The following is a 26121-nucleotide window of genomic DNA, read 5'->3' as shown; positions in this document are numbered from 1 at the left end:
CATGACTTTTTATCTGTGTGACCAAGGGCAGCTTACATAAGTCTCTGTGCCTGAGTCTCCTTTTCTGTAAAATGGGGCTAAAAGTCGTTTACTGCATGGAGTTGTCATGTAGATTAAAAAAGTAGGTCTGTATAATGTATTACAAGAGTGCCTGGTAATTAGTAAATGTTCAGTAAGGATTAGTTATTATTATTTCTCTCTTGGGAAGTTGGCCTTAGAGATACCTAGTATAGCTACGTGTCTATTTCTGCATTTCCAGAGCCTAGTCTGTTATTGCTTGAAAGTATCAAATAATTCTTTGTGAAATAAATGTTTGAATGGAATTAAAACAGATTTTTCAACACTATTATTTTGTCTTCATATTAGTGTTTTGGATTTTTAAATAATTATTACAGCAGCTCATTTAAATTAGATATGTGAATATCTAAAGGAAAACCGTAAACATTTTAGACAGAAATGGGAACTTTTGAAGTTTGACCTTTATTAGAGCAGTAAGCCCATTCAGACTTCAGTTTTTGAGGAATATTGTTACTGTTATCAAATTCCAGGCTAGGCTTGGGCTAGTAGATCTGTCTCAGTTGAGACCCTTTTTACCTCCTTGCTTCGTTTTCATCAGCTTCAGAGCCCTCCATCTTTTGCAGCCAGGAAGGAAATTGGTCTAGGCTTGTAAAGACTGACATCTAGTCAGGGTAGGCATCTTAGTCAGTTTCCCGAAATCTGATGCAAAAGGCAGAAAACTACTCATTTTCGTATCTTGGAAAGTGAAACTGTATGTGTACTAAGCTCCATCTGGCAAAAGTAGTATTTAATATTTGTTCCTTACTCTTTTCAGAAAATGGAGGCGTGGGTGGTGGTGATGGAAATTAACACTTACTGAGTGCCAACTATGGGTCAGGCACTCTCTATATGTTATTTTGTTTAATCCTCATAGGAATAGAGTATGGCTCCAGTTTACATATAGGGATACTGAGGCATATAGTGGTTAAGTAATTTGCCAAATATGACATACCTTGCTAGTAAGTGGCAGGGCCAGCGTTTTGATCCGAGGTCTTCTTGACGCCCACTGTCTGTATCAGTCACACACTTGGATAAGAGATCATACCATTATTGTTCATCTCAAATGTTGATAATTTGTTCTTTTGGCAAGTTTTGGCTACTTTTCAAAAGTTGGCATACAGTTAAAACAACCTTGGATTTCTTAAAGTTAAGAAACTTGTAGCTTCATTGGTAAGAAGTTAAGTCCTAAAAGTATACTGGAAAGTATATTCAAAGAGCAAATTAAAATTAATAGCTGTAAAACTATACTTTAATATTTATCTTACATATACACTGTGACTCATTTTATGTAATATAAACTAGAAAATTATTTTAGATATGTAAAGAATCCTTAACACGATTACATGTGCTTCAGTTATTCTAAAATACTTTTTTTCTAATATTTTTTCTTAGAAAACACTTAGGGGAATTTTTTTTTTCTTAAGGCTTCAGAATTTTTGGAAATGTTGCATTTTCCGCTAATAAAATTTTTCTAATTTCTCCTCTAACTCAGAAGCATATGACTCAGGCTGCTGTGTGGCCCTGATGAGTGCTATTTTATATGCTTCTCAGGAATGATGCTAACAAATGTGTTTTCCTAAGTGGTAGACTTCATAGATAAAATCATTTTGAAGTTAAAGTCCACAAGTAACATAGAATTTTTCTCCCTGGACAATTCTCTGTGCAGCACACAGTGTAATTACAGCAGACCCAACTCTACTACCAACAATACTGTAATGTCAGTCCTATGTCCTGTTTGTCTTCTCCTCTGGAGGGTTTCTGTTCTTATCAGAACAAATCAGAGTGCTGTGTATATTGCTAGTCCTCAAGAATTATTATTTTCTGTGGTAACTGTTTAATTCAGACACAGATGCTACAGAAGTTACTCCCCAAGGTACCATGTGCCTAAGGCATTTTAAAAACTTGAGTATTTTTCAGTGTGATACTGCTATTCTGGAAGAACTATATACATAGTGGTTTACTTTTACAATGGAGTTAGAGCTAACATTTCTAATATATTAAGAGATTTATGGCCGATGTGCATTTGTATTCTGGCTCTGCTACTTAGCTGGAAGACTGAGTGATTTAGTTATCCTCTCTGTCCTTCAAGTTCCTCGTCTCTAAAGTGGGGATGACAAAACCTACCTCATAGCTTTGCTGTGAGGATTATTATCCGGGATTACATAATCTTGATTTATACATTTATTTAAGATAGTGTAGTATTGGGGTTAAGGATGCAGGCTTGAAAGTCAGCCTGTCAACATGCAAATCTTGGCTTTGTTCCTTTCTAGCCACCTGACCTAGAATAAGTCATATAATCTCTTTGTGGTTCAGTTTCCTCATCTATAAAATGGGAAAACTAGTAGCTACTTACTTCATTGGGCTGTTATCAGGAGTAAATGAGTTAATCCATATGAAATGCTTTGAAAGATACCGGGCACATGGTAAATCTTGAATGGATATTAACCATTATAATTATTCTCATCTCCATTTGTCAGCATGCAGTATCAATGTTCATTTACTGTGCTCACTAAACTGAGACCTCTTTGGGAGATTGGGCACAATCTTTTTCCTCTTTATATCTTCTGAGCCTGACATAGTAGGTACTAAATTTAAAATATTTGTGGAATGAATGAATTAGTGAGTGAAAGAATACCTTCATGCTTCTCAGATCTACCCTTTCCCCCCTCTCCACTTCCTTTGGAACTATTCTCTTTCTCCCTCCCATGAATCACATGGTTTTTGCAGCTGAACTCACCACGTTTTCTAGAATAAAAGTTTGGAAATACTTGGTCTAAAAACAGAACAATCTTGTTAGATCCAGGCTGTACTACTTATCATAGTCTCATATTCTGCCTCATTAGATGATGCCTCCCCCACTACTTAACTGTGAAGCAAGGGATTACATCTTTTTTCCTCTCTGCTCGCCAGCACCCAAAATAGAGTCTGGGGTATAGCAGGTGCTCGATAAATGATGTATGAATTGAACAAAGAGCCTACGTGGTTCCAAGAGATGAGTTCACTCACTTCATACCTTTATCCCAGATGGAAAGAAAGAGCTGTCCTTTCACACCAGTGACGGTTTCAAGGTTATTAGGAGCTGTGGGATCTGCATCTGATATATTTTGAAGTAACACATTTCGAACCTCAAATTAGGCACACTATATATGAAAGAGAAGAGCTTGAAACAAGACATTTGAACGACTTCTGTTTCGTAAAATTGGATACTGATGCTTTTCTTCAGTGGTGGTTCTTTTCTCCTATCACTTTAAACCTATAAATCTATTATATTTCTTTTTCTTTCCTGGTCTGTCCCAAGTCCTCAAACAGTAAATTAGATTAGAAATAACTCATTAGAGCTTTGCAGTTATTGGACAAGGAAAGCTGGCATCAGTGGTGCAATTTTACTCTCGCTGAGTCACTCCACCTGGAGCAGCGTGGAAATACCTTCTCTAATTATAGTCATTAAAAGTCTAATGGGGCTTCCCTGGTGGCACAGTGGTTGAGAGTCTGCCTGCCCATGCGGGGGACACGGGTTCTTGCCCCGGTCCGGGAGGATCCCACATGCCGCGGCTGGCCTCTGAGCCTGTGCGTCCAGAGCCTGTGCTCCGCTAACGGGAGAGGCCACAACAGTGAGAGGCCCGCATACTGCAAAAAAAAAAAAATAAAAGTCTAATGAACTCTTCTGTTTTAAAAAAGCCTTTTACGTGTTCTTCTGTTAAGCAGTTTCTTTTCAGTTGTGCCATATATGCTGTTGATAATTGCCATTTATATATTCTTCTGGCTTTATACAGTTGGTTTCATTTTTCATGTTATTAGACACATAGGTATTATATGTAAAGTTGTGTAGGTAAAAAGAGGTCATTCTTTATTCAGTCTCTTAAAGATATTCTTCTTTTTACTGTTCTTCCTGTGAGGATTTACTGTGTCTTCCTTCTGGTAACACAGTAAGGCTACAATATTTGCCTGGTTATAGGAATATTTAGCTCTTTCATGTTTGAATTTCTTGTAGCATATGGGTAAATCCAATCCTGGTAGAAAACTCCTTTTTTCTTTTTTTTTTTTGCGGTACACGGGCCTCTCACCGTTGTGGCCTCTCCCGCCACAGAGCATAGGCTCCGGACGCGCAGGCCCAGCGGCCATGGCTCACAGGCCCAGCCGCTCCGCGGCATGTGGGATCCTCCCGGTCCGGGGCACGAACCCGCGTCCCCCGCATCGGCAGGTGGACTCTCAACCACTGCGCCACCAGGGAAGCCCGAAAACTCCTTTTTTAAACACATAAAAACGAATCTTTTGTATTGTAAAAAATAATATACATACACTTAAAAAAATAAACCATTTTGTCTTAACAGGCTTCACACATCATAATTGCTTCTTTTACAAGTGTAATTATCTTAAAGTTTCAGTTCCTAAAATCAAAGTTTAAAAGTGCTCATATCAATGACTGCTAGTGGGTACCACATTTCTTTTTGGGGTGATGAAAATGTTCTAAAACGAGATTGTGGTGGTGTTTGCACAACACCGTGAACATAATAAAAATTATCGTATTGTTAAATGAGTGAAATCTATAGTATGTGGATTGTATAGAAATAAAGCTGTTATTTCAAAAAAAGAAAGGTACTCATATCACTATTAAGAAGCTCTGCCACTTACTAGCTGGCTGTGTGGCCTTGAGTAAGTTGTTCTTTCTGTGCCTCGGCTTCCTCATCTGTACATGGTGGGAATAATAGTACCTTCCTAATGGGCTGGTTGTGAGCACAAAATGAGTAAATACATGTAAAGGTCTTAAAATTGTGCTTTGGACCACAAGACCTCAATGTTATTTCTTTCCTATTGTGTGTAGAGCTCAGAAGAAAAGTCTGGGGCTAGAGATAAAAGGAGATAACTCCCTTTTGAAGTCTTCATATAGATGGTAATTAAAGCCATACGTATGGATTAGGTTACCCAGGGAGAGCATGCGAGTGGTGAAGGACAGAGAGCTGAGGGCTGAATCTAGAGAGATACCAGCATCTAGTAATATAATATGGGGCCAGGACAAGCAAATTTGGCAAAGGAAACTCAAAAAGAGTATCCAGAGAGGTAAGAGGAGGTGTGATGTCATGGAAGCAGAGGAGCAAACAGTCTTCAAGGGGGCGAAGACGGTTACTAGTGTTAGTACTAGTGAGAGGTTAAGTAAGAAACTGTCCATTTGATGTGGCAGGTTAGAGCTGTGGGAGTAGGGCAGGAACCAGCTTACAGAGAGAGGGCGGGAAGAGTAAAGAGGGAGGTGAAGAAGTAGACATAGTGAGTGTATTCTTTTGAGAGGAGGCTACTCATTTTTCAGCTGCTGATTTTTGAGCTCTTACTATGTGCCAGTCCCTGCTCTAGGTTAGTGGTATACCAGGGAACAAAACCAACCAAACAAAAAACACCCAAATCCCTGCCCTAAAAGAGCTTTGCTTTATACAGGGCCTATCTAGAGAAGGAGAGAGATAAGGCTGGAAGAGGATCCATTGTCAAGAAAAGTGTGTTTAAGAAAATAAGGACTTAAACTAAAGATTAAAGCTAAGAAACCATGGGGAGATGAGAGTGGTGAGAGTGGAGATGAAGCAGTTCATAATATAAGGGAGATGGAAAATATTGGTGCAAAAAGATGGGAAGATAGAGCTCAGGAACATAGGCGGAGGCTCTTTATCAGTCTGAAACAGGAGAAGAAATCCACTCTTCTGAAACTGGAGGGCGAGACCCGATGCTCACACACAACAGGGCCAGCAGAGGACCCTGATTTTCTAAGGGATGTAGGAGCAAGGTCGCCCACATAGAGAAACGAATGTGGTAGGGAACTTGAGGAGAGTCATGAGGCTTTGAAACAGAAACTGAGGGTAAGTGGAGAGTGCAACAAACGAGGACAAGTGGGAGGTTTGTGGAGTGGCACTGAGGAATTTGTAATGACGTGAACTTCATATTAGTGTGGTTTTAGCAAAACATTCTTAGCTTTGTTCAAGCAGGAGTGAAGACAGCGGTTTCTGAGACTGGTCCTGGAATTAGGGCTTTGTAGGTCAATTGTGGCAGAAAGCCTGGTTGGGAAGAAATTGAGGGAGCTGGTGAGAGAATCGTTTCCACGAGTGAACACTTTATAGGAAAAGTGAAGGTAAGGCATTTGAGAAACTGAGAGTGGGATCAAGAGACTAGAGGTTTTAAAGAGCTATTGTAGTAGGAGTGAAAGAGCTGAAAGCCTAAGAGAGAGAGTGCTTTTGTTCTTTGAGCTGTCAGAGATGAAGCAGTAGTTGGTAAATCCTAGTCTGTCACTGTAGAGTAGTTGGCTAAAGTAGAACAAAGGTGAAGATCCTTAGAGCAAGAGTTCTGGGACTTGACAATCTAGGTTTCTGGATCAGTTGTCCGTGTGGATGATGGTATTTCCAATTGCAATGGCAAGAGGTAACATAGGGAACAGAACTGAAAACTGAAGTTCAAAGTCTTCTGTTGATGTCAGTAAGTGACCAGAGAGCTGTTTGGTAGAGATGATGAAGGCTAGTAAAGGTCACTTGAGATAACAATGTCCAAGAACTATGAAACCGGAGTATGGAGTTGGTTGTCCACATAGACATTAAAAGTTCACAGGATGATGGCAGGGGATGGGATGGAAAGGCCTCCAGTGACCCAAATAAATAAGGGGAAATGTCCAGGAGACATGATGTCCATTATGAGGAGGGGTAAAAGCGTCTGTCTCCAGATCATATGAACCTAAAAGGAGGAGGGGCTTTTCGTGAAGTTGGATTAATGGAGTGCACAAGCGATGTGGGGGCAAGAGGAGACTGACCCCTAACTGTCTGGGGAAGAGTCTTCAGAAGAGAGCTAAGTCTTAGGGAAAGCAGGTGTTTGTAGGGAAGGCTTTCTGATGTTAAGGATGTAGAGAGTTTGGTTAACAAGGATGGCAGATTGTACAGGGCACAGTTTAATCACTGAGTTAGGAGTGAGGGAGGGAAGGGGAACAGGGGCATCATGAATGTGGGGTGGAAGAAAGAAGCACAGAGCAGTATGAGAATAAGGATGAGGGTGGGAAGTTGGATGAGAGTCATGGGTTGAAGTAATTAGATTTTGGGTCCCACCACCCCTCCTTTTCTTTTTGTAAAAATCTTCCAGAAATGCCATGTGAATAGTCCAGTGTGTCACAGGTATACCTGGAAATTGCTCCCACCAATTCTTTCCCTCTGCAGATGCTGTCTGGGTCTGAGCCTGACTAGAGTTCTAGGTTATGTGCTTCCTACCCCAAACCCCAAAGTTTATTTTAACTAATGTGAGTCTACTTCCTGCAAAATAGAAACTGTAACAATGAACGTGCTGTATTAGAAGTGTAGCCAAAATCCTTAGTTATAATATACTTATTTGATTTTTTTCTATTTTGTGTTTTTTTTCAGCTATATTAAGATATAATTACCATACAACATTGTGTAAGTTTAAGGTGTACAACATAATGATTTGACACATGTATACATTGAGAAATGATTGTCACATTAAAGTTAGTTAACACATCCATCACCTCACATAGTTACTGTTTTAAAATTTTTAAATGTTTATTCCCAGGAGTGAATAAAGGAATTTCTTCCTAGTATTTTATGGTCACCATCAGAGCCCAAATCCTGCTTTCACTATAGTAACTGGGTGGCTGGCTGTTTATTCATCTAAATAAATATATCTACTTATTTATTTATAACGAAAAGAAACAAGATGGCAAAAGTAAACCGTAGGAATGACATGGTGGATTGCATTATGCTGCAGACAACTGCTCAACCCAACCTTACTTAAACATTTACAAAGCCAGTTTTGATTAGCTGTTTAATCCTGATTATCAGATAGACTCCAATCCACTAAACCAAGTCCAGAGGTGATTATTACTGAGATTTATAGCCATTGACACCACAGAATCTTACAATTTACCTGTTTGGAATTTGGGTGTGTGTGTGGATTATTTAAGAAGTAAATCAAGTGTTCACTATGTTGGAAACAAATAGACATTAGTAAAATCGAAACCCTTAACAAATCTTACTCCAGTTTGTTATATACCAGTTAACAGCTAGAGGTTATCTGTGTTCTTGCAAGAGTCACTATTTCTTAGGGTCAAGAAATGTAAATATAAATGTATAATCAAACTTTCTTTTGGAGGATCACATTAAAATCAGAAGATTTACAATGAAGTTTACACGATGGAGATTCTCACACAACAATCTGAGTAATCTCTAGAGTGGTCTACAACTTTGCTTTTGCCGAGGGAGTTTGTTTCTTAAGCTTTAATTATTCCCAAAGCAAATCCATTCAAACATATCAAAAACGAATGGGACAGTATTTGGCAAGCATAAGCATGTTTTAACAGTGATTCCAAAGGTTTTTAAAGAGTTTAGTTGTAATAATGATGAAAACTTAGAAAAGCGGAGAATTAATCGGTGTTCTCTTGCTAAGAACAGTTAGTTGGAAAAGATTGCCTTGGGCCTTAAATAGAGGGAATTATGGATAGAGGCAGTAGTTCCTGAAAGGTGGTTACAATATTGAAATGTCTTTTAGAGTATTTTATCTGTCAACTTGATTGAGCACTCCCTTGTTTAGAAACTAACTGATATAGTTTGCACTTAGTCTTAGGCCCACCAAGGGTCTGACTATATTCAGACCCCCTCTACAGCTCCCCTCCCCCTACATTCATACACTCACACTTTTCCCTCAGAAATCCCCGACCTGTCCTGATATTACAAAGAAATTACTTTAAACATTTAACATTAAGAAACACATTCATGAAAAAGCAGAAACATTTATGGCGATTTTTCTAAACCTCTTAAAAGCAGAAGCTCTAGAGGGGTTCCTAATTGCATTCTGTCCCACATTGCCCCCGGTCACTAAAATCAAACAAGGGGCCACTGCTGCTGGGACACCAGCTGGAAGCCACATTTTATGAATGGGAAAACGGAGACGTGGAGAGGGGAAACTGACCCTCAGAGTTGGCTTTCTGGGAGAATAAGCCACTGAGTTTAGCACAGGAATGATGCTTATCACTGGGCCTGGCTCATTGGAGGCTCTTTAAATATTTGTTTCAATAAAAAGAAGGGATGGTCCTTGGGTTTAGAGGATTTGACAAATACCGAAGCCCCAATGCACATACTATTTAATTTGATTTGGAAACAACGGTAGAAGGTGGAGGCCAGCTGTTTCCAGATCTAAACCTGTGACCCTCTCTTTGTCCAGAGCCACTCGCTGCTCTGACCATCTTCTTGTCCCCTTTAGTCAGGGTGCTGCCTGCCTATATGCACACTTACCCCTCCCTCTGGGCGCCCAGCCTCCCCGACATTGCAGGGCCGAGCCTGTGCCTTCTCATAGTTCTATACATGTAATTTCACATGCTGGTTATTTCTGTCTCCGACCTAGCGCCTAACCCAGAGCCCTCCACTTGCTGATACTCCCCAGATTCCAACCCTCAAGCTGAGTCAGTCCGGTTTAATCAAATGAGTGTGCCATAACCTTTGAGAAGCCATTTGAAGTTGGCTTTAGATCCTTTTTTGCAAGTATTTCGAATGAACTATATTGAAGTCCTGAGTGAAGTCACAAAGAACTGTTCTGTCATAATGTGCTAAGTAAATAGTATCTGGTCAATGTGGCATAGTTCATTTAAGGAAATACTCATGATCATTTGGATTTTGCAAGTGTGCCTCCTTTTTCTCTTTTTCAGTTTTACGAAGATTGTATCTTTCTGTTTTTATTCTAGTTAAGAAAATGTGTTGATTTCATTTGTGCCACTGCGTTTCAAGTGTAATAACCCTACAGATGTATTTCAATTATTTGTATTAGGGTTACAGTTTTTTACACAGATATTTTTTAAATCTGTGTTGGAAGCAACTAGTTAGTGGCAGCAAAGGAATTTGCTATTTCGCTGTGCTATATGAAAGCAGCTAACGTTTTCTGAGTATTTACTGTATGAAGGCACTGCCTCACAACTGCCGTGTAAGTCATCATCAGCGTCATCCTTATTTATAGATAGGGAAACTGAGACTTAATGTAGTTAAGGAAATTGGCCAAGGTCACTTAGGTGTAGTAAGTGGCGGAACCAGGATTTGAACCCAGACATCTGGCTCCAGAACCGACGCACTCAGCCAGTATTCTCCTCTTCCCCACCATCTCTTGTATGACCACTTTGAAACAACCTGGTAATTGCCAGGGTCTCTGAAAGAAGGCCATTAGAATGGCAGATGTCAGAGTGCCTCTGATTTTTGAGCATCAAAAATATACCCATTAGAAGATATTTATAATACAGTTAAACTTTGAGACACTAGCCTTGATCAAACTTTATCCTCATCTCAGGTCATCACTTAATGATCCCTGGTAATCTCAAATGGCTGTAAATGATACTCTGATTTTGGAGCCATGCTGGTTTAATCAGATGAGTGTGCCATAGCTGTTTGTCCATAATCCTTCCGTCACTCCATCCATCCATCCATCCATCCTTCCATCTATCCAGCTATAGAATTCTTCATCTGCTTACAACGTACACTGAGGTGTTGCTTATCTTTATTGAGGAAGCAAGTCCCAAATGTATACTAAGTGAATGAGACACGGAGCTCCAAGAATCACTGGCTAATTGCCTTGAGAGGAAAGTCTATTTGTAAAGGTTTGTCAGTTTTATGTATCTACAGCCCTTCATATGTTACAGGGTCTCAGATTAGGTTGCTGAATGTGGCATAGTTGAACCTTCAGTTTACTTTTCAGGGAGATTGATGCAGATAATTCCAGTCCAGGAGAGCAGCAGTTGGGGATAAACTGGGATACTTAGAGAGAAAATGAGGAGGGATACCAGCTTGCTGAGAGCAGAGCCTTCTTGCGGGGGGGACTAGTAGTAGAAAATGCAGTTAGAATGTGTAGACAAGGTCAGGCTGCGTTAGAGAAGCCCTGAAACCAAGCACAGTGTATAACTGAAAATAAAATTCTCTTTTGTCATTGTATCCAAATTCTAGCTGTGGAGCATGGCACATGTGACATACACAGTAGGTTTTTTTAATGATTTGGATCATATTCTGGATTAGAAGAGGCCAAAATTACCCAAGGCTTGGACATGTGTTAATCTGGAACTCTTCCTAGACTAACTAACTCTACCTGGCCCTAGTCAGCCTCTGCATTTCAGCAACTGCTATTCTTCCTTCCTCCTTCTGTTTACTTAGCAGTGTGCTGCAAATGTGTTTCTGTGCTTCCTTCACTTATGTCCTACTTCTTTCTGTCAGTCCATGAGATTGTATCTCAGGAACTGAGGTGCAGCCCTAGCTCAGAGGTCAGTGAGAGGTGGAGTACAGGAAAAAGGAGCTAAGTGATTGAGCTTTACTCCAGTCTGCCCCTGCTTGCCAACTGATGGTCTCCCACAATGGCAAAAGGTGAAAGAGTGAAAGAAGGCGGGGAGAGTTGTTGGGTGGCAGGGTGGCAAGGGCAAGATTGGTAACCTTGGAGGGCAGGTAGAGGGTATGGAGCTTAAAACTTGCTCATGCACCCTGGACAAGGCAAGATATGTGGAGGCCTGGTGAGCCATGGGCTCCTCTTCTTTGAGTTATAACCTGAGATTTCCCAGTCCCAGGAACATAGTTAGCTAGGGGAACTAGGAGGAAAGAAGGATATTCCCTAGGGAAATCAGCACTTTAAAAAAAAAATCGTCTTACTAGGTTTCATTATTTGTCAGCTCCATTGCAAAATGGTCTGTGTATAAAATATTTTTAAACCTCATTAAAAATTTTTTTGCCTTTTCTACTATCAGGGAAGCTAAAAATTTTGGTAAGCGGCCGTTTTTGTGATTGAAATATGCCACTTGTTATGTATTTGAGTTGTTTTTCTACAGAAGCTTTACTGTAGTCTCAGCGTAGGAATAACAAAACCTGAAGGGAGAAAATTCTCTTGCATGTTTTTTGAATATTGATGAAAGGAGAGATTTTCCTTACAGCTGTGCTGCTCTTGAACGTTGAGTTTAATTCTTCTAATTTGGAGTTGCATTTGAACAAATCACTTTCTTCCCCAGCCCGTTGTACCGGCAGCCATTTCAACCTACAGCCCTCCTTCCCTAACACACCCCACCCTTTGGGAGGGTCTCTCGGAGCAGGAGGTGTTTGCTGTGACCAACTTGATCTTAGTAGGGAGTAGACTTAAGTCATGAACTGGCATTTCAAATTTATAAACATTTAGTGGTGTGGGTGAAAACTACCAGGGAAGAAAAAATGAGTCTCATTTTCCACTTGGAGTGGGGTATCTCAATTTTGTGTTGATTTCCCCGTAGTGCTCTTTAAGACTGGAAGCTATGATCCAAGAAATAGTGATGCTGATTACATGCTATCGTTTTACTCATTTGTTAGTAAACACTTTGTGCAAGTGTCGTTTCTGTTATGTCAAATGTGTGTACAAATAAATAGTATCTGTTAATCATTGAGATGTTATTTTAAAAATGCCATTTATTTTCACTTCCAGAAAGCACAGGAGTAATGTTATATTGTTTAAATGTCCTTTGACAGCTTTAGCAGAGCCTGTTTTTTTTGGCCGCACTGTACGGCTTGCGGGATCTTAGTTCCCCGACCAGGGATTGAACCCGGGCCCACAGCAGTGACAGCACTAAGTTCTAACCACTGGACAGCCAGGGAATTCCCTAGCAGAGTCTTTTTTGTGTGGAACTTTCTACAGGTCGGTGATATTCCTCTGCTCTGATTGCAGAGAAATCAGCGCTGTACAAAATGCGTTGCCCCACTTTATGATTATTAAATGAGATAGACTTGAGAAGAGAACAGCGCGTGGCTGGCTGATTTGAACTGTGTTTGCCGTGTTCCTAGCCTCTTTCCATAGTGCACACTAGCTGGGTGATGGGCCTTCCTGAAAACCTTTTCAACTTGTCCTTGTATGCTATAGCAGGTTATATTCATGGAAGTCAAAGTAATATAAATCTCACCTGATTTCTTCACAGAAACAATATTACGTTGAGGATTATATTTCTGGACTGATGCCTGAGGTTTTTTTATTTAATAGAAATGACCATAACCACCATTTTTACTCAACTATTTAATCAACGGGAAATGATTAATCTGAATACTGCTCAGGATAAAATGGTCTGAAGTGTATATAAATCAATTAACAAGGCTTCACAATAACCAGTCGCATTAAATTATGTTTAATGAGTTAGTGTCAGTAGACTATACAAGGTTCTTATTGTCATAATAACTGCCTTGTTTTTACTGCAACTAATCAGAAGTTTTAAAAATTCACTTTATGCAAAGTCAGGGAACTCATAAAGGATTTCTTTGGTTAAATGTTGACAGGAATGTTTGAGGAGAATTTTCGGGAGACTTGGAGTTAATGGCTTTTCGAAAAGTTGAATTGAGATTTCTTGTTTTGCTTTGCTCATTGTAAATTCCCTGTAGCAGACACAGATTTCGGATAACGGGTTATTGGTCTCTCTTGATTTGAGTTGCCATCGGGAAGCCTTTAGTGAGGAAGTGACAGTTGAGAGATCTGAAGGGTGGTTACCAGAAGGTAAAGAGAAGAGGGAAGAGTATTCCAGTGGAGGGAAGCAATGGAGTAGAAGCCCAGGGGCAGGAAGGCACCTGGAGCTCACCTGGGATGGAAAGAGGACCAATGGGCTGTAACAGAGTAAGCAAGGAGGAGAGTCTTCAGGAGAGGTTGGAGAAGTGGGAGGAGAAGACCTGACTGTGCAAGACCTTGCAGGTCAGAGGAAGGATTTTAGTTTTCAGTTTTAATGTCGGGGAAACTTATTAAAGCAGGGACTAGAGGAGCAATATCGTCAGGCTTGTGCTGTATGTGGTTGTTGTGTGGTTGTTGTTGTGTGGTCATGGCTGGGTCAGCTCTCAGAATACTACACAGCCCTCATTCTTGGCACTTAGCTGATTTGTATAAGTACTTGATTAATATCTTGTCTCCCTCACTACACTGTACGCTCCATGAAGGCAAGGACTGTTTCTATTTATTCATCACTCTATCTCCAGTGTCTTGCACATAGTAGGGACTTAATAAATATCATACTAAGCCTTGTGACCTGCTACAAAGCAAGCGTGTTAACTTTTGTTTTTGAGGTGAAGTTTGCGTAACAGAATTAACCATGTTAAAGTGAATGATTCAGTGGCATTTAGTGCATCACATGGTGTGAAACCATCAACTCTGTCGTGGTCCATAACATTTTCATCACTCCAAAAGGAAGCTCCATACTTGTTAAGTAGTTACTCCCCATCTCTACCCTCTCCCCAGCTCCTGGCAACCACCAATCTCCTTTTTATTTTAATAGATTTACCTATTCTGAATATTTCATATAAGTGAAATCCTACAATATGTGACCTTTTGTGTCTAGCTTCTCATTTAACGTAATGTTTTGAGGTTCACCTATGTTGTAGCATGTATCAGTACTTCATTCCTTTTTATGGCTGAGTAATATTCTGCAGTATTCCATTTTGTTTACCCATTTATCAGTTGTTGGACATTTGGGTTGTTCCCTCATTTTGGCTATGTAAATAATGTTGCTATGAACATTAATGCACAAGTTTTTGTTTCAACACTGGTTTCCAGTTCTTTTGGGTGTATAAGTAGGAATAAAATTGCTGGCTCATATAGTAATTATTTGCTTAGTTTCCTAGTAAACCACCAAGATGTTTTCCGCCAAGGCTGAGCTATTTTGCATTCCTACCAGTACGAGGATTTCATTTTCTTTACATCCTCATCAATACTTTTTATTTTCCATATCTGTTTTAAAGCCTAGCCATCTGAGAAGGAGTTCATCTTTAAAATGCATGAATGAACCACCCCTTATTTGCATTGAACATCTCGTTCTTTGACACCTCATCACACTGATGCTCAACATTATGAAAAATTGTAGTGAAGCTCAAAGGCACACTGGATTGAATTGGATTCTAAATCCACAAAATCTGTGTCCAACATCATTCTGGTACATTGCCTTCTAAGAAAGGCTTGCAAGTATTAGGAGAATCCCACCTTTTCCTCTTGCCATCATTCTTTAGGATCGAAGATGAGGTCTAAAGGACTAATCTGACATTTAAAGAAATTTCTTCCTTCTAGAATATATGTGTTGCTTAAAAGTTCTTCTTTGGAGGTGTCTTGAGAGTTGTATTGAGAATGATGAGGAAGCCGCATGCAGTCTTATGGCAGAATGTTCTCATCACAACTAATTTTCTTTCAGTTTGACACATTTGTACTTTTCTCCTTTGCCTTTTCGTTTTCCTTTTTTCTTCTTTAAAGTTTAGCACCTCCTCCCAGGGAGTAGATGTACCTGCTTGCTTTTGGCCTTGGGCAGAGACTATAGCAAATGGCTCAGAACCAAACAGGATGTAAGCAGAATATCTTGGAATACTCAGATTATTCCCACCCATCCATAGTCATCAGTCCACCATAGTTGGCCCTCATTAATAATGCTTAAAAATGCAAGTGCACTTTAATTTCCAGCCTTTGAGGGCCATCTCCATTCTTTCAGTTTCTGCCATTTTTCTACCCTTAACTAATGCTGTGATTATTTTCTGATTGTCAACATTTAGAAAGTTTTATATCATATCCGAGTTCACAAAGTAGAGTAAGAATGGACTCAGAAACACATTAACACATTTGCATACATACATGCCTTTAATAATAACATGAAGTAGAGTGAAATGCATTGCAATCAGGAGAATTGAGTCTTTGCAAACATTTAATTATCCAATACTGGTCATGACTAATCAGCTTGTGTTCCACTGACTCAGTTGCTTAACGCTACAACTGCTATGCTGTTTCATGATTTAGCTGAAAGCATTTTTCCTGTTCAGAGCTTGCCAGGTAATTTTAATGTTGGCTGTAAATTCTTATAATTGTTCTAGATACCCCCTATGTGTGTTTTGGAAATATCCCATTGCTATTTTCAATCATATACTTGAATAGAATCTCAAACTATTGTTTGTCCTATTTGGTAAAAAACAAAACAAAACAAATTGTTTGGTTTGGGGGTGATATGACCTTAGTGTGAGTAGTGTTTGTTTTTGAGAAGTCATACATTTTGAATGTGTCTGCTTTAATAAAAATTCTTTCAAGTGGTTTTAAATCACTGCGTGTGTTTCATTTTATATCAAAACCCTTTTGTACAACTAAAATTTGTAATTCTAAGTGGTTCATTATTTTTTTTAATTAAACTTGTGGCAGTTAATCCTAACCTGTTTTAACTTGAAGTTGTTTGTACCTTGGGTGCCGGCAGAGGAATAAACTATTTCCCTTGGGTGACAGGCACATTTGAGAAGGCATTTATTTTTTCACATCTAAACGTTACCATTAAATAAATTGACACTGTGGTGCTTTAAATGGGCATCCTTAAAGCCCCAAAGAGCCAATGTACCTTCTGGTGTACCAAAATTAGCACCCTGAAGCCTTTCCCTGGTCTTTGTAATTTTTCATAATGTTTCTTTTATTTCTCCCTTCTTGTCTACTTTGAAGCCTATAAATAAATTTCATCCTGAATATATTATCTTCTCATGTGTATTGATTTATAAATTATTCTTTATCCTCAAACAGGTAATCTCTCCCTGACCCTTGAACAGTTGTTTGGTTTTTTGGGGGTTTTTTTTGTTGTTTGTTTGGTTTGGTTTGTTTGTTTTGGGTTTGGGGGGGGAGGGTTCTTTTTTTGTTTGTTTTTTGGTCCAGGCTGAAACAGGTGGCGAATGATACAGCAACCAAAACCACATTTCAAATTTTATTGCTAGAAGAAGGTCTGGCCCCCAATTCCCCTGCAGCCTCTCAGATCAGATAATTTAGTCAAACTCTCCTCAAGTTACCTATGAAGAAACCAATTCTGGGACTTCCCCCAACACGCACACGCACACACACACACACACACACACACACACACACAATCTGTAGTAGAAGGCAATTAGAACAAAGATCTCCTAGTTTCTTGCTTCTCATAATTAAGCCTCAGAAGCAAAAGCACACACCTGGGATCATGGCCAAACACTTAATTTTCCTTATCTATTTTTGGCATACAGGGAGATAAATTGTCACAAATTTAACAATTATCTCACCTTATACCCTTAAATGCTTTGCCACTATAGCTGATTGTGGTGAGGTAAGAAATACATCAGAGTAGCATTGCCCAACCATGTTTTACAGAATCTGATGTCACTGGATCTTCCTTGGGTTGAAAAAGAGTTCTATGGGAGATGCTGACTTACACAAAGATAAAGAGGTTTCTTTACTACAAGACTTCTTAGAGCATTTGTTTTATGAATATTTGTTGTGAACAGCCAGCAGGAGGGGTAAGGAACAGCCTTCCCCACTTCTCTAAGGAACCTCATTGTTAACTTGTTCCATGTAATGCAGTGTTTGAAACAGTGAATGGAGTATTCTGATATTCTTTTTAGTCCATCTTTTTACATGGGATCTTAGTTCCCCCACCGGGGATGGAGCCCATGCCCCCTGCAGTGGAAGTGCAGAGTCTTAACCACTGGACCACCAAGGAAGTCCTTGTTAGTCCATCTTTGTGTGGCATTCCTAGTTGGCAGTACTCAAAGGCCAAATATTAAAATTTTGCGAACCAAACCAATTTTATTTACGTACAAGCCATTATTTAATATCTATTTCATGTGCTCTTCTTTCTGTGCTCAGCGTTCTGAAGGTTGTACATTATACTTCAAACATATCGCTAATTTTTAATGTTTCTTTTAAGCATGTTTTAGGGATAATTACAAACATTACCTGTTAAGTCTATAGCAGCACCCAGTGTTTATAGTGTACACCAACTTCCAATCCAAAGCCTTGGGGGGAAAGAAGTGTGATTTAGAAACAATGTAAATAATTCCAGTACAGTTCCCAAATGACCATGTGCTCTGCCACAAAGGGAGAAATGAATTCCTAATTTTACTCACATGGTGTCAGATCACCAGTTCCAAAGGACTAATGGCATATGTTATGGACAACAGCCTTCAGGGGACTCTTTGAGTGGCCCTCACTTGCTTCCAGACACACCACCCGTCAGCCTTCCTGGCCAACCCTGGTCCTCTTCGTGAACGGTGTTTTCAACACCAAGTGCTCTCTGTCAATGGACCATAACTCAACCTGCCCCCTTGGATAAGAGTAGCATCAGAATTGGGTATGCCTCTTCTGTAGAGCCAGAAACTTTCTTGCTTTAAATAAAATATGTACACTTGAATTATGTGAGGCCATTGCCTGGTTCTGTGCTAGCCCAATTCCTGGAGTTTTAATATTCACGTAGTTGGCTACTGTCAGCAAGCCACCTGAATGAATAGTCTTTCAAGTCCTTTAAAGTGATCTCTGGGTGTTTTGTTAATCCTACTATAAGCAGTCTTTTAAGTTACTTGACCTTTTTTTTTTTTTTTTTAACTGTTAAGGAAATTGAGGTTCCCCGGGTCTCACATTGAAGAAAATAAAGGTATCAATAGTATTTCCCAGGGTCATGTCTTTATTGCTTCTCCTGTTCCCTCCAAACCTTGCCCTAAAAGCCTTCACCTATAGGGAGGATGCCTTTTTCAAGGACAGACTTTTCTTTAGGACATAGTAATTTGAGCCAAGAAGTTGGCCACGTTGTGGTTGAATGGAAGGGTAGAAATGTTTCACTGAAGAAGTGGCTACCTTTTGTGAGGCCCCTCCCCCTTGTTTTCTTTGCTTATTCAGCTCAGCCATGTTTCACAATGGAAACTTGTTTTTTACCTACCTCTTTTGTTGGGGATATTTTTTAAAAAACAGGTATAGTCTGGATGTGCTATTTAAACTAATCATAACTTGGACATTTTTTTCTAGCTAGTTTGCTTTCTGTGTGATGTTTAACAATTCCGGGGGAAAAAAATTGGATTAATTGGCTTCAGTGGACATGCTCCAGCATATATTTGAACTGCTAGACCTTTCTAGGAAACTTATTCACTTTTACTCACTTACTCACCGTCACTTTTGTAATAACAGTGCTATCACTAAAATGGGAGATAAAACTCTGTTCAGGACATCAGACACCTCTTTTACAATATATCTTTTGTTCTAGCCAGAGTTTATCTCTTCTTATACTGTAATAAAAATTCTCTGATGACCTAGAAAGATTTTTGGCTGAGAATTTGTCTCTTATATTGAAAAAGACATTTTTCACCCTAATAGCCAGTGGTTCTTTCCCTTGCCATTGTTAGGTATTACTGTTTGCTGGTGAGATAAAATTTTCACTTACCTATGAGATCTCTAAAAAGTAGGAAAATCTTCCAGCCCTAAGGGATTTTGCCACAAAAACCATCTGCTTAGGTCTTATATATATTTCGGTACACATTTTTGAAGCTTCAGTGTATGTTATGACCGATACTCTCTTACGGGGCGGGGGAGAGGGGGTTAGTGTATCACAGTGAACACCTAGATTATACCTCTTCCTGTTACTACTGTTTACCTGCTTAGAAGTAAAAGTTCAATTGAACTTTCCTTAAAAGTTTGATTTTTAGCCTCACATCTTACATTGGTCCATTTATTATAGGCATGGGTCAGAAAAGAATTTACAAGATGAGGAGAAAATGCTGTGTGGTGTAAGATACTAATGTTTTAAAATGATGATACTTCAAAATCAAAAGTTACAGAGGCAAATCAGGTCTTTGGAGAAGAATAACAAAAAAGATGTCAAATGGCTTAATAATAGAGGCCAGGCCACCAGAGTGCTGCTTCAAAGTCTTAAAGGAGCAGACCAAGTCTTCTAGCATTTCCCTTGGACGTACACAAACTTGCCAGCCCCAACTGGCTGTCTTCCCAAGTTCTGGGAAACTTTACAAGAATCACAGGGGTTGGTACAAGTAGCGTGAGAATCTGCAACGTTTTCTCTGTGATTTAGCTGCCATTGTGTGAGCAAATTTTCGTGTGTCAGTATGGAGAAGGTCCCATCTTTCCCTCCTGCCTCTGAGGTTTGTGATCTGTATTTTATTCTGTTCTTTTTTTCAGCCAGGTTGGGCTTTGAGGTCCTGGGGCCTTCTTTATACTTGCTTTCTATTTGCATGTGTATTTTTATCCATTTCCTGAGGGCTGTGGTGAATGCGTGGCTGGCATGTCAGTCAGCCTCACTGTTGCTCCTATCCTTAGTAGTTATGTATCTCCCTATTTAGATTTTTAAAGTCTGGTAAGTGTTGGGAATGCAAGGTGGTGTGTAGATATGGGTAGTGAAAGTGAAAAGTAACTTCTGAGGCCTTGTAGACGTGTTCAGTTCATCTCCAGTTAAGTTTGCCTTAGGAGAGATACTTTTACCAAGTAAAGTGGAGTTCCTGAGCCCCAGTCTGAATTTTGAGAGTCTGAGATTACTTTCTATAAATGGAAGAATCTCTGAATCATTTAAAAAAATGATTCCTGTTAGACTCTTGAATCACTAAATGCTTACAGCATTTTTGATCTGTCTACCCTCTATTAGCCATCCTGTGAGAAAGCTGCATTTCTTCTTTAGAGCCACATTTCTGTAGCCCTGAGGTCCTTGGGGGTGATGGCATGGTGGGGAGGGGGGTCACAGTGGGAACACTTAGAATTGATTGTTCCTGGTGAAATTAAACTGCTCAGCGGATCACATTTAGATAATGATAGCCTCACTCTGAGCTTCCAAACATGGCATCGTTCTTATCCAAGTCCTCACGGTCACTGCTTTTTCCTCAGCATTGTGCTTGCTGATTTAGGTGTTTTTTGTGGTGCTTAATATCCATTTCTTATAGGAGTTTCTATTCAATTAAATGTGCTGCCATCGGGTAATGCCTGCCTAGAGACTATCTTCGTGTCTAGGGATGTACTTTGGATATTCAGTTGTGTTTTGATCAGGTGTTTGAGAGTTTCGGTTAATATAACCATAATTAAGCTTTAAAGGCAAGGAGACAAAATGCCCTGGCTTGGTCTTGCTTCACTACCTCTAGTAAAGGAGAGACAGCTTAATCACTAAAGAAAGATGCAGGAAAAGCAAAGTCAGAAAAGTACAGTTTTTAAGGCTCGTTTTAGAGTTATGACTGTAAATTACACATGAAGATTATTCTTCTCGGCTTGTTATAATGGGATAGGCTTAGAAACCTCAGCAATTTGCCCACTGGATACATTATGGCAATTTTAACCAGGAAGCTTAATACACCGGAAATGTTGCCTGGCACTGTAGTGCTCTCCTCTCTGCACCCCGCCTTCCAACCTTAGCACAGAAATGCTGAAATTTTGATGAAATGCTCTTTCTTTCAATTTTGAGTTCTTTTGGCCTTTTAAAGACTGATTATAATGTTCAAAAATACTAGTGCTTCAGAGAAGAAAATAGCTTTGGGGCTGGGATGTGGAGAACAGTTTTAAATCATTGCCAAGTGTTCAGATTATTAATAAGGATTTTTTGTTCATTTTTGAGCAAATATAGTCCCTCAGTATCTGCAAGGGATTGATTTCAGGACCCTCTGCAGATGTTTGAGTCCTATAAAATGGCATGGTATTTGCATATAACCTATGCACATCCTCCATATACTTTAAATCATCTCTAAATTACTTATAATACCTAGTATAATGTGAATGCTATGTAAGTAGTTTTTAGGTGCACGACAAATTCAAGTTTTGCTTTTTGGAATTTCTGGATCTCCCCCCACCCCCCAAATATTTTTGATCTGAAGTTGCTTGAATCCACAGACGTGGAAGAGCTCTCCACCGATAAGGGAGAGCTGTCCTCTTACTTCCTTAGTAACTCACAGACAGCAGTCTGATGATTAATAAAAGTAATGCAGTGATCATTGGAGATGACATCGATGATTATTTGCTGATAACCCGAGTAGCTTTGCATGTTTTCAGGGCCTGTAATTTTCATTATCATTGATCTGAATAATTGATGGGTATTAGCCACATGCAAAATGAATATTGAAGGAGAATCTCATTTTGTGAGCAGCTTAAAATGGTCAGAGGGGTTGCTATTTGATGGTTATTTGTATATTTTTATCCTTTGAAAAGCCAGTTATTTAAACTTTTAATTAAAAAGTGTAGGATTGTGGCTGGTGTACTAAAAACTTGTAGGATGTTAGTTAAGGTCAATCATTAATTCAAAGAGAGAGGTTCTGTAGCAGTCATTCTCAGCCCTGGCTACAAAGCAGAATTGTCACCTGGGGAGCTTTGAGAAAAATTAAATTAAATATTAAATAAAAGACCCAGCCATTGGTATTATGTTTAAAGACAACGTGTGACCAGACTTAAGAACCACTGATCTATGACTAAGTGATAAATTTAAGTCTGCCAACACCTGGAATGGATGGAGAGGTGAGCTCTGTTTCAGAACCTGTGCCAGCTTTCATAATGACAGTCTTGTATTAAGGTCTCAATCTTCCCTCAGTTCTTTTTGAGTCACTGGTCTAGAGGCAATCAAGAAATGAATTATAATTCCAGCAGCTTTCTTTGTTTATGACTAGCGAAACCATAGGATTTTAAGATGGTACTAGTTGACCATTCTGTTTAATTCTTATTATGCATAGAAGCTTTTACTTTCTATTAAATTTTTTTTTTGTTTTTTTTTTTGCGGTACGCGGGCCTCTCACTGTTGTGGCCTCTCCCGTTGCGGAGCGCAGGCTCCGGACGCGCAGGCTCAGCGGCCATGGCTCACGGGCGCAGCCGCTCCGCGGCATGTGGGATCCTCCCGGACCGGGGCACGAACCCGTGTCCCTTGCATCGGCAGGCGGACGCTCAAGCACTGCGCCACCAGGGAAGCCCTATTAAAATGTTTTTATGTGTAATACATTTTCCTTATAATACTGTAAAATCCTTATTGTCCTGACTACCGTACCACTTATGAAATGTGATGCTGGGCAAGCTGCAAAAACTCTCTGTGCTTCCACTTTGGCTGCTGTTTATTTTTTTCTTTGCTGTTATCTGGGGCATGGGTATAATAAGAGTATCTACCTCATAGGGTAGCTGTTAAGGATGTCTTGAGATACTGTGTATTAACCACTTAGAACGCAAAATCAGTTCTCAGTAAATGTTAGCTGACATTATCGATGATTTTATTTCCCATTGGACCTAGCAAACTATCCATAAATGGTTCCTAAATAACTTAATGAGTTATCAAATCTATGCTATGACTCTTGTGTAAATAAACTACTTCTTAGAAAGTTTCTCGAAACATATATTGCCTCAGATTAGCAGATGCAAACTATTATATACAGAGTGGATAAACAACAAGGTCCTATTGTATAGTACAGGCAACTATATTCAATATCCTCTGATAAGCCATAATGGAAAAGAATATGAGAAAGAATGTATATATGTGCATAACTGAATCACTTTGCTGTACAGCAGAAATTAACACAACATTGTAAATCAACTATACTTCAGTAAAGTAAATTAAGAAAAAAAAGATGGTACTAGTCGAATAACAGTACCATTTTACTCTGGTTTTTATTGAGAGACTATGTTTTGGTATAAATTACTTTTTTTAAAAAACAATATTCAGTTTATAGTATGGAGGTATAATTCAAGAGTACCAAAGGGTGATTTTTATCATGGAGAAGACAAATTGATTTCTCTGTTAATTCATATTACTATAAATACACTTTTATTTTCCCACCCTTTTAATTGTAGTGTACGCTGTATCATTAAAATAGAATTGTTGCTAGCACATTTCAGTTTTAATAAATGCTGTTCCTAAGAACATTTGCATGGGAAGCACTTCAACACAGGATGGACTCCTAATGAATTAAAATTCACTATGAGGTGGCAGGAATCATACACTCCCACTCCAGACTACACTGTGTGCCATCCAAGTGGGAATTTTTTTTTTTTAATAGTTCGAACTTGGAGTTCCTCTCCCTTGGCTAAGGCACCTACATTATTCAAAATCACAGGAACTAAAACCACTGTTCTAACACTCTGCATTGGCAGCAAGTGTAAAATTACAGTGAATTTGCACGTGTTCAGCTTTGCCATTTTTATGTGAACCAAACAACGTTATACGGTTGCAGCAAATTCTACCAGAAATTGCGGGTTCATCAGATTTTTAGGCCAAAACAGGCATTGAAAAGTCATCTATTTCACCCCACCCCACCCCCAGTCCTCAGGCAGCTCCAAACCCAAACCCACCTGAGCTGAGGAGACTTTGCCCTTTTTTGAAAAATCCTCAGGAGTGGACATTTTACAACTTCTCTTGGGTTCCTATTTCCACATCTAACAATGATCACTGCTGAGATCTCCCATCCCCCTCTCCCCCTCCCCAAACCTGCACAGCAATTTCAATCCATTTTCTCCAGTTTAATGGAGATAGAGGTCACTTAAGCCTTACTTGAAAGAGATCAGAGGTAATATATGGGGGAAAGTCTTAGTAAAACTGTAAATGCTATGCAAATGCAGGGAATTCATAAAAATATCATGTGCCTGAAAAATTGCTTTATGCTTGTTCCTTCCTTTTGTTCTTTGGAATGTTGTTATCTGCCACAGAAGAAAGTTGAAGACAATTCAGAATTGGGGAAGTGCTAGTTCAGTTTGGTTTTAAGTGGCCACTGTTAACTGAGGAGAACTATATTGGCAGTGCAGGAAACATCCTGATTCACTGATCTTCTACCTCTTTTCCTCTTCCCTGTTTTCATTTGTTGAATGATCTGAGAACTGGCATGAAAGGTAGCTCTTCCTTATTTACTCTATAGCCACTTCTTGCTTGTGTGGAAAACTAAACGACCATGTGAATATTAAATTAAAGGATTTAAATTGTAGTGTGTATATGGACTTGACAATTTCTGTACTTCAAATTGGTACATAATAGGTTCAGGTCTGTTGTAGAGACTACATTGGTACCGTAACTTGCAACAGAAAGCTAGGGTAGGGGAAGCAGAATAAAGTATACTTTTAAGCAGATGTATTCACTTTCAGTTTACTTTTTGCAAAAAGGATATTATGGAAAATTTAGTGCTCTTATCAGTAAGCTGCGTCAGACCATGTATATTACAGTTGCAAACAAAGTCAGTCCCTGAATCAAAATGTATATAGTTACCATTCTGGTAAAGGTATTGTTTACTGGTTTCCAGGAACTGTTTGAAAATTTACCTGTTAATCACTGACCCTTAGCATGCGAAGGACCTGGTACAATCAGCTGTTCTAATGCCCTGTCTTGGGGCAGGCAGGTAAATAGCTAAGTTGTCCAGCATTGATAACTTACTTTTTCCAGGTTGCCATAGATTGAATGCTCCCTTAGTGCATGCCAGGGTGGATTTCCAGAAGTTATCCTTTATATACAGGCTAAATCTCTCCTACTTCAGTTTATCTCAGTTAATTTTCCATTGATTCCCTATGGATTTTAGAGGCAATACCCCACTAAATAATTATTTAATAAGCTTAAAATGAAAATGGTGAGGCAAGAGGTCTTATCTGTATTTTAGGGTAATTCTTGTTCTTTTAATCTGAAAAATTATTTTCCCTATATCTATGTGAGGTACAAAAATTCAGACTGGAATACATCCAAGCATAGACATTTGGAGAACTTTGCAACCTCTAAGTAGTCTTGCTTAAAATGATTATTTTGGGAGTAGAGAGTTATATCTTTGACCTTTAAATAGATAATTGAAGGGAAATCTTTGTGGCTACATACTTTAAAACATTTTAGGTTGGAAATTATAGTTATCTTTTTTAAAAAAATAATGGAAATATGTAAGTGGATATTGGTTTTTATCATACTTTTTACTTAAAAAAATGGTTGTCTCAAACATGATAAAATAGTACCATCAAAAGAGACTATCCCAGATTTATATAAGAAGGTATATTATCCTGATTTAAAATAAGGAAAGTGAAGCCTCAGTGAAATAAAAGGGTGAGGTAAAAATGGAGCTCAACCTTGCGACTTCTAGATTCAATGAACCTCTTTTTTAAAAATTTATAAAAGGGGCATTAGAGCTGTATTGTGTGAAATGGGACCTTTTTTTTTTCTCTTTTTTTTTTTTTTTTTTTTTTTTGCGGTATGCGGGCCTCTCACTGTTGTGGCCTCTCCTGTTGCGGAGCGCAGGCTCCGGACGCGCAGGCTCAGCGGCCATGGCTCACGGGCCCAGCCACTGTACGGCATGCGGGATCCTCCCGAACCGGGGCACGAACCCGTGTCCCCTGCATCGGCAGGCGGACTCTCAACCACCG

At 39.3% G+C, this 26121-nt stretch overlaps 1 protein-coding gene across 4 annotated transcripts in view; it reads left to right on the top strand.

Annotated features, from left to right (window-relative positions):
* ATP11C (ATPase phospholipid transporting 11C) overlaps positions 1 to 26121 on the top strand; it is a 167128-nt gene that overhangs the window by 46350 nt on the left and 94657 nt on the right. The window lies entirely within an intron of this gene.

The sequence above is a fragment of the Monodon monoceros genome, unplaced genomic scaffold (genome assembly GCF_005190385.1).
Source record: "Monodon monoceros isolate NGI ecotype Baffin Bay Population unplaced genomic scaffold, NGI_Narwhal_1 Super_Scaffold_22, whole genome shotgun sequence".
Classification (NCBI taxonomy): domain Eukaryota; kingdom Metazoa; phylum Chordata; class Mammalia; order Artiodactyla; family Monodontidae; genus Monodon; species Monodon monoceros.
Note: the sequence above shows the minus strand (reverse complement) of the source record. Positions and strands in the feature narration are given on the sequence as shown.